We start from the raw sequence: 9,309 nt of genomic DNA, 5'->3' as shown, positions 1-9,309 counted from the left end.
GGAGGTCTGACTGGTTAAACAAGATACAGTGAAAACTTGAACTGTTTTTTTAGTTATCTTACAGAATGGAAGCCCAGAACCAGCCATGTGCCTCGATCAGTTGATCACAAGAAAATTACATTCCAAATAATTTGTTAATCCATTAATTTGTTGAGAGAAAATGTCAAATGCGTACTGGTTTCATCTGAACTTCTATTCTTTATTGGTAATAGTGAAGAGTCTTCCACGTCTGGACAGTAAGTACTGGTAGACATATTTGTTAATTGTTGCTTGCTGTTCTCCCAAGGTACAATTTAGCTTTAATCCTCCTCCAGGGAAATTCATGTGACACCGCAGTAAAATGGAATAAATACAGTACTGAATATAATGTTATCAAATCAAAACACCACATAAACACATGGAATTTATTATAAGCAAAAGGCTCATTTATCATTTGTAGTAGATCACTCTATGTTGCCGCAAATAAAACAGGAAGACAATTTTTCCTTCAAACATAACAACACACAAGTGTTTTACTGTTAAATGACAGGAAAAGATTTGTAGGTTGGATCACAATGGCAATCCAAAATTCTCACTCTGACAGCCAAATGTAACAGCGAATGCACTGGGCGGCTACTTACTGTATGTATTTCACCAACCGTTGATAAACTGTAAACTGGCTACTGTGACCAATAAGACAGTCCTAAGGATGACTATTTAAATAATAGTATTTCACATAAATGAAATAAGCATAAAATAATGGATTTATATGTATTTACGTCATTTAATATTTCAAAACTGTCATTAAAATTGAAGTGGAAGAAACCAAATATTTTCCCCATTGCCCCTCAAGTACAGGGAAGTGTAATGTCTATAGTAATTTTTTAGCTGAATCTATTGATTTATTAACTTCATTTACAAGCTAACCTAAAAATGCATCCTCTCTGTCACCCAGTAGTACAGGTTGGATTCCTGGTGTAACCCCGCCCTACTCATTTGACAAATTGATGTACTCTGGTTAAGAGTAGCAATGAAACCTTAATGTACACAAGCGGCTATGGAAAAAAAATCTCAAACCGCTGAGATGGACAGCTGGAGCAGACCAGATAAAGTGACTTACAGGCGCTGGAGAAATCCAGACCTCAGGTGAGAAAAGATTTCTTTGACTTTTTTTGTCCTCGTAAATCTGTGACACAAAACATAAAAACAATGCTGGAAAAACCTGCTTTGCAGTGTAGAGTTTTCCAGTAGAGTTGTGTGACACACTGAGCTTTAAATTCAGCATTTGTGTTGAATTGTGTCTAAATTTCTCCCTTTGGTGTGCTGATCTTTAGGGGTGAGGTGAATTTTGTGGATCAGAGCGATGAGTACCAGAACACAGGCAATGACATCTGCACTGCTGGCTCAGATAGACTGGATTTACAGGAAGGATATTCTGCCTCCAAATCCAGATCTGATCAAGCTGAAGGTTTGTAAAACATTTAGTTGTAGTTAACAAAAAGATGTGATCTTGTCCATCTGCTTACAATGGAATAATCAGTGAGATTTATAAATGTTTCCAATTTTTTTTGCATGAAAAGGAAGACTAACTACATAAAATATAGAATTAAATATCTGAGAAAAAAATAATACAGTCATCATCTCCTGATGCTGTGACACAGCATGTTTTGTCATGCTACAGACAAAACTGACAAATGAAACAAAAACACAACAGGAGAGCAGAATCAAAACCTGTATTTAATTCAAAAGCAGAATTCAAGCACTCGGTAATCAGTCCAATGAAGACAAACAAATTTGACAAGGAACAAGATCAGGCAGAGTCCAAAGATTAGGCAAAATCAGTCCAAACAAGCTAACAAATCCAATACAGGACAGACAATAAACAGAATCCAGGGTAATGGGTAATCAGGTAGAACAACGGGAATGGGGGAAAGTAGGATGATGACCTTAACATTATTATGTAGCCGCTAGGAGGTACTTGGCTGTCACTTTTGAATGTACATTATGTATTTTTTTAATGTATTAAAGATATTTGATTGTCCTGTCCCCCTTTCCAGGAGTTAGGGAACTTCAGTTGATGTTTTGTTGTCTTTACAGAAATCTTGAGAGTAGACGATGTACTAGATACCATTGGCTTTGGAAAGTTCCAGTGGAAATTATCTCTCCTCACCGGATTAGCGTGGGTAAGAGTCCTTGAACATGTCCACACTCCAACTTCCAGGTATCTCACATGTAGTACTCACTTTTCTGAGAGCAGACAGGAGATGCCATGGAAATGATGATCCTCAGTATCTTGGGCCCCCAGCTTCACTGTGAGTGGAGTTTGTCCAGCTATCAGGTGGCTCTCGTAACATCAGTAAGAACTTCTCAGAAAGGTTTGGCTTTTGGTATTGAAATTCCTGAAAATGTTAGAGTAAAATAATTCTTTTTTTGTAGTTGGTGTATGCTGGGATAGGGATTAGTTCTCCTGTTTGGGGAAACATCTCCGACAAATATGGCAGAAGAGCTGTGAGTTTAAACCACATTTTCTCATCTAAGATTGAAAGATTTTTGTGCTTTTTGTCATGTTTATCTCACATATCTTCTCAATGTCTCTCTTGGAAATAGGGTCTGATCATTTCTATCTGCTGGACCGTATTTTATGGCCTGTTGAGTGCCTTCGCTCCAGTATATGGCTGGCTCTTGGTCCTGCGGGGTCTTGTAGGCTTTGGCATTGGAGGATGTCCTCAGGGGTAACTTCTCCACTTCCTCTAAAACCTCCATTGACAGATCAACACCTTTAAATAACTATTAATCTCTTCAAACTTTCAAGAGCAACATTTTACTCAGAGTTCCTTCCCATAAAGATGAGAGGGACCTGCATCATCATGATGTCGGTAATGTGTATTTTTTTTGTTTTTAGAAAATGTATTGTTTTTTCTGTATTGCAGTGTTCTTTCTTTTATTTTGTTAAAGGAGTCCTCTTATGAAAAACACATTTTCTTCAAGTCTCTACATATACATTAGAGTCCTCCCTAATCCTACCAGCTCCTATATCCTGGAAAACAAAAGGTTGATATATTGACTGTAAGGTCTAAAAAAAAGTCCACGAGTCTAAAAATATCCTGATTAATTTCTCATCATGACATGACGATGGAAGTGATTGACCAGAGTGATTGACATATCATGAGCCCGTCTGCTCCAGACCACCCCCTCTCCCATGTTCATCATCGGAGGTGACGTTCGTGTCCAGGATAAGGTAGCAGTGTGCGGCAATGTCTTGGCTAAGAGGGAGACACTGAAAGTTCTTCAAAGTTGTTGAAGTCATCTGATAATCCGTCGTCTGCTGCCTCTCTCCTGCAAGATAGGATAGTCTCTAGCAATCCCCATAACCCACAATGAGCGGAACAAGCGGCAGAAAATGAATGAATGGACATATGGCAGCTGTGTGACATTAATTAAAAAGAGTATAATATGGGACCTTTTACAGCACCATTTACTGATTCCCTCCTGATTAATATGTTGCTTACTTCAGATATTCTGGGCAGTTGGTGCAGTATTCATAGTCTTTTTGACTGTGTGGATCATGCCAACACTTGGTTGGAGATGGCTAATTGGTGTGTCCATTCTACCAATGGCAATATTTCTCTTCTTCTGCTTTGTAAGTATATTGTGACTGACAGAGATGTTTAAACTGACAAGATGCCAGGGTAAATATCTTTAATGAACTTTCTGTGTTACACAGTGGCTTCCTGAGAGTCCTCGCTTTGACTTGGTGACAGGAAACACAGAAAAAGCCATGGCAACATTACAGCGTATTGCCAAAGAGAATGGTAAGACCATGCCTGTAGGGAGGTTGATCTTCCACAAACAGGTAAGGTTATAGACCTACGTGTAAGAAAAAGACAATTCTGACCCGGTAGAATAGTAAAAACTCACTTTTTATATATGTTGCTTTTATTTCACAGAAACCACAAGGAAGGATAAAAAATCTCTTTGCTCCTCAGTTTCGAAAGACTACTCTTCTTCTGTCATGTATTTGGTTTGTATGAGTACCGTGTTCTACTCTGTCCTCTTCATCTCCTAATAATTTTTTCATTTCATTTGTAATTGCTTTATAGAAATTATGAATTAGCAACTGGACAAAGACAGTAACTGCTTTAGAAACCCCAAACTTCAGTTTTTTCAATGGGATGTGTTCATTTGATTATAATTTCTTTTTTTTTGTGGAGAAGGGAGGTTGTATGAGAAAAAAAAAAGTCTGAACTGAAAAGATGATAACCACATGTAAAAACAGAGTTTAAAGACCTGTTTTTCACTTGAGATTTAATATATCCTGCAAAACATGTAAAATAATTAAGTCCCGTGAAGTGGTGATGTATTGTAATTGTCAGTGTTTGTGTATTCGTTCGTCCATCTGTCGGACCGTCCGTCCACCCAATATCTTCACAACCGTTGCAGATAAAAAGATGAAAGAAAAACCACATTACTCAGGCAGCAAAGGGGATAAAAATGATATGATAACCTTGACCTTGACAAAAGTACATTCAGGAACCGGATAAGATAGAAAGATGAGGGAGAAGGCCAGTGTGAGTAAGACCACACTGAGATCTATCCTGAGATCTATCCTGAGATATTTTTGCACGTATCTCAGGAACCAGATAAGATAGAAATTAGAAACAAAGGGCTTTATATTCAGGGAGGCAAGGGGATGAAAATTAGATTACAACCTTGACCTTGAAAAACTAGGTCAAGGTCACATTTTCACTTTTATACCTTTTTAGGCACATATCTCTGAAACCTCATGACAAATAGAATGCACCAGTTACATGTTGGATCATGGATCTTTTATTACATGACCCTGACCTATGAAAGTAGGTGAGGGTAAAATTGTGAATTCAGGGGTGTTGCAGGATGTTGCTGTCTCTGACTGCGTTTGGTATTAATTTATATATGCAATGAAATTACTTTATCAATTGTTGTAGGCTCATCTATTTGTATATGATTTAGTATGTACAATGTCGTAAGATGTTATTTTCTCTAAAGGTTTGCTATGGCCTTTTCCGCTAATGGTCTAGTCTTGTTGACAACTGAGCTCTTCCAATCTGGAGATCCATGTGGTAGTAAGTGACCATCTGTCGATCAGCTTTAATCATTTATCTCAAATTAGAACAACAACCAACACAAAACTTTATTCCTTCCCATCAGCAACCCAAGGATCTAAAGCTGAACCCAGTTGTAATCTAGAGTGCAATAATTTGACTGCAGATGATTACAAAGACCTTTTATGGATAACCTTGTCTGAATTTCCAGGTAAAAAGATCACTCTTAAGTGAAATGGAAACCTTAGACCTTTGCAATTATGAAGAGAAATATTACATTTCTTCATGAACAATCTACAACATCTGCAATCTAAAATCAAAAAATGTATGGATTTTGGAATTTAACTTCTATATACGCAATTGGGGGGTTTACTCGCGGTGCATTGGCATCGCACCCAAAGTGCACCCTTTCTCACGCCCCAAGTCCGCTGAACCACACACACACACACGCTCTTGTGGACTGAGTAAGTCAACACATCTCTCGTGGCATGACATTCTGCAAATTAAGCTATCTTTTATAAGACAGGAGCCAACAAAGGAAAACTCAGAGGTAGGACTTCAAATCGCAAGGTCTTCATTTTAGAGAAAAGTCGGGGGGTAAAAAGATAGCTTTGGCTTCTTTAAAGACTTCCTTGAGATATAGGACACTTGAACAGGTGGAAGGTTAATGATTCGGCCTGATTCTCCGGACATTAACTGAACAGGCTGAGTGTAGTAAGTTACCCTGCACTAAAGATGGTCATCTAAGGCTTGAAATGTTTGGGGAAGGGGATGGGTTCAAGGTCTTTTGCCCAACTATTGGTCCATTAAACTCATCAGAACCAGAATCCACCAGTACTGTATGGCTTAGAGACACCAAGGGGGAGCAGAGCCAACTGGTCCTTCAATGGAACCAACAATTTGGAGGAAGGCATCAAACATGAAAGACTGGTCCCAACCACTGTCTGCTGCTATGTTTTGGAATTCAATAACATAATCAAAAACTCTTATATTATCCTTGCGAAGACTTCAGAATGCTTGGGCTGCCTCCCGCTCTGGATCAGTGTGTTGAAAAATCTTAATGACAGTTTTTAAGAGCCCCAGTGACTCATAGATAGGGCACCTGTTCCATTCTTGTTAGAAACAATTCTGCCGTGGCCCTGGCCTTAGCACTGTTGGAGAGAAACAATACAACCCGCCTTGACACAGTCCATAGCATAAGAAGCTGCCTGGAGCTCATAATGTAACTGATATATAAATGCAATGATATTGGAAAGCACTGGAAACAGTCACCAGGATTGCTGTTGAGAAATGTGGCGGCAGGGTAAGAGCAGGTACTGGATCAGGGGATCACAAGAAGAAGATGATCTTGGCTGATGAACTTCGGAAACCCTCCATTGGAAATCTGCCACCTTCTTAAATTAGTGGCGCAGCAAGGAAATTTGCTCCTGCTGGTGTTGAAACCTCCTTCCCTGGACTTGAAAAACAACTCGCCCTGTGTCACAGTCTACGGAGGCCAAAATGAGGCTATTGATTCATCTTCAAACCCGCTTCTTCCACCAAAGCGGGTCACGGAGTCCTGGAGCCTATCCCAACCGACTAGGGGCGTGAGGCAGGGTACAATATGGGCGTGACGCCAGCGCACCGCAGAGCCTGGCCTAAATACAGATATTCAGAAATATGTTGGCCTTATGAAGTGACTTAAACTGTAAAATTGTAGTTCATTTGATTTTCTCTGTACCAAGTTTGTCTGCAGCATTTAAACTATAAGTTTACTATTTCATGTCTGTTTCAGGTCTTTTAGTTTTTGTTCTGATAATTGACCGTATTGGCAGGAGAAAGAGCATCGCAATTTCTTTCTTCATGTTCTCTTTGTTCATTTCGACTTTATATGCGTGTATTGGAAGGTAAGATTTTCTGTGTTTGTTATTTTGTCATTATTCAACAGCAAAATATTGTAAAACATCAGTAATAGTTTCAAATTCTGTATATCTTTTGCTTCATGCAGGGTAGCAATCACAATCATCCTCTTTACTGCCAGAGCCTTCATCTCTGGAGGATTTCAAGTTGTTTGTGTTTACACACCAGAGGTAGGTCTGCATATTTATTGCCAGTTTGAATTGAGAAATTTTTGTTTCATATGATTTCAATGAAAGAAAATGCTCTTCTTTCATTCATTAGGTGTTTCCTACAGAAAGTAGAGCCTTGGCAATTGGAATATGCAGTGCAATTTCCAGGCTGGGTTCCCTGATTACATCTTTTGTTGCAGAGGTATGAATTTATCATCTCTGTTGGTACTTTCTGAAGTAACATGTTCAAAATTACTTACTTTACATGTAATCAGAATCTTTGAATGAAGCTGCATATTTATTTTGCCTGATTCCTGAATTTATTTTGATTTGGTTCTAGGTGATACTCAGGAAGTCACTGTCTTTGACTCTGTTTCTATACTGTGGCTGTAGTCTTTTGCTGGTGTTGCAAGCTTGATCCTGCCTATAGAGACATCGGGCAGGAGTCTGCGAGAAGTCAGTCTAAACCAGAAGGCTGGAGTGCAGAGGATCACAAGAAACAAGTCATATGGAACAATAGTCTCCTATGAGGAAGGGTAGATCAAGAACGAGCATGAAATGAAAAAACAGGAATGAAAACAAATGTTCTCCCAGTAACCTGTTTAACTGGATGTAATCCTCTTATGTGACAGACAACATACCACAATCATAAGGCTGTGGAATGAACTCTTTATATAGAGTTATATATTTTATATCTTTCCTTTAGGATAGTAACACACATATTTATATTATTAAGATAAAATCTTTACTGTATGTAGGAATTTTATACATGTATCCATGTGGTCATGTGTCTTTTGCAAATGAAAGTTATATGTCCTTTAAGTTCTTCACATCTTAACTTAACTGTTTTACAACAGATATTTACCTTCTGTATCATCTGATACCAACAATTGCCTGGGGGTGTTTTTTCAGGGTTTTTAAAAAATTATTATTTACTGTTCATTTACTGCTCAATAATACAGAATTTTTGCATCTGTGCCAGGAAGTGCCTGTCAATTAAAGGCATAACGATGCAAAACCATATTGTCTTAATGTGAAATTAATGTAGATTGCACTTTAGAAGATAAAAAAATATTGTGTCATTTACAGTTATAGTTTTTCAACACTGATCAATTAAATCAATGTTTCCAGGCTGTGTAACAATAATATTCTTTAAACAGTGCGCATAGTACAGTGCTTCTCAATTATTTTCTGTTACGCTCCCCTAGCAAGAAAACAATTCGGGCACCCCACACACACACACACACACACACACACACACACACACACACACACACACACACACACACACACACACACACACACACACACACACACACACACACACACACATACACACTCTCCGCCGCGACTATAAATAATATATTTTTTCCATAAAATTGTTATAAGTACACGTCTGCATAACATTTTATCCTTATTAACATTAAAGAAAACAAAAAAGAAAAAAAGAAGCATAGTTCAACAGAATAACACTTCATAACGGATTAATTTTATTAACACTATTTTTTAGTCTATAACAAAAGATTTTAAGTTCATCTATTTTTAATTTTTAATTTTTTTTTTTAATTTTATATACTGGTTTGATCCCCGAAGGGAAATTAAGAAAGCACACTCTAGCTACTGATTACAAACGCATGCATACATATTTGTGAGTACAGGCCCCTGTATCACACACACACACATAGGGGCCTGTAGGCATGCAGGGGAGGTAGAGTGGCAGGCAGCTCCTTCTTGGTGCGCCTCAAATGAGCAATTTGTAAAGGGGACGGCACCTTGCTCAAGGGTGCCTCGGCAGTGCTCCGGAGATGAGCTGACACCTCCCACTGTTAGCTCACCTCCGGGTATTTTTTGGGGGGGCGGGAGCGGGAATCGAACCGCCGATCTTAAATCATAGGACGACCCGCTCTACCGCCCGCTTTACCACTGAGCCACTGCCGCCCCAATTTGCCTGAAATACAAAAAAAAGCCTTTGTTAAAACTGCAAACAAGTTATTGCACCATTTGATACTGAAAAATAAAATTAAATGAAATCAATAAATAATAACAAATTCAAATTGAGTTCAATAACATTAACTGAAGAGCACAATATACAAAACACTTTAACCTACAAAACAAAAATGAATGAAACAATTTGTGCAAGGTTTTTTTCTTTCTTTCTTTTTTGTCAAAATGAGGAAGTCAGGATTAATTGCTACAATGAG

The 9,309-nt window shown here is 38.3% G+C and overlaps 1 pseudogene; it reads left to right on the top strand.

Moving 5' to 3' along the window:
* Positions 1–1,063: 1,063 nt before the first annotated feature.
* On the top strand, positions 1,064–7,648 carry LOC137608851 (synaptic vesicle 2-related protein-like; annotated as a pseudogene).
* Positions 7,649–9,309: the final 1,661 nt, after the last annotated feature.

This window comes from Antennarius striatus, chromosome 15 (assembly GCF_040054535.1).
Source record: "Antennarius striatus isolate MH-2024 chromosome 15, ASM4005453v1, whole genome shotgun sequence".
NCBI classification, from domain to species: domain Eukaryota; kingdom Metazoa; phylum Chordata; class Actinopteri; order Lophiiformes; family Antennariidae; genus Antennarius; species Antennarius striatus.
The sequence above is the reverse complement of the archived record's forward strand: the minus strand, read 5'-3'. Positions and strand labels throughout refer to the sequence as shown.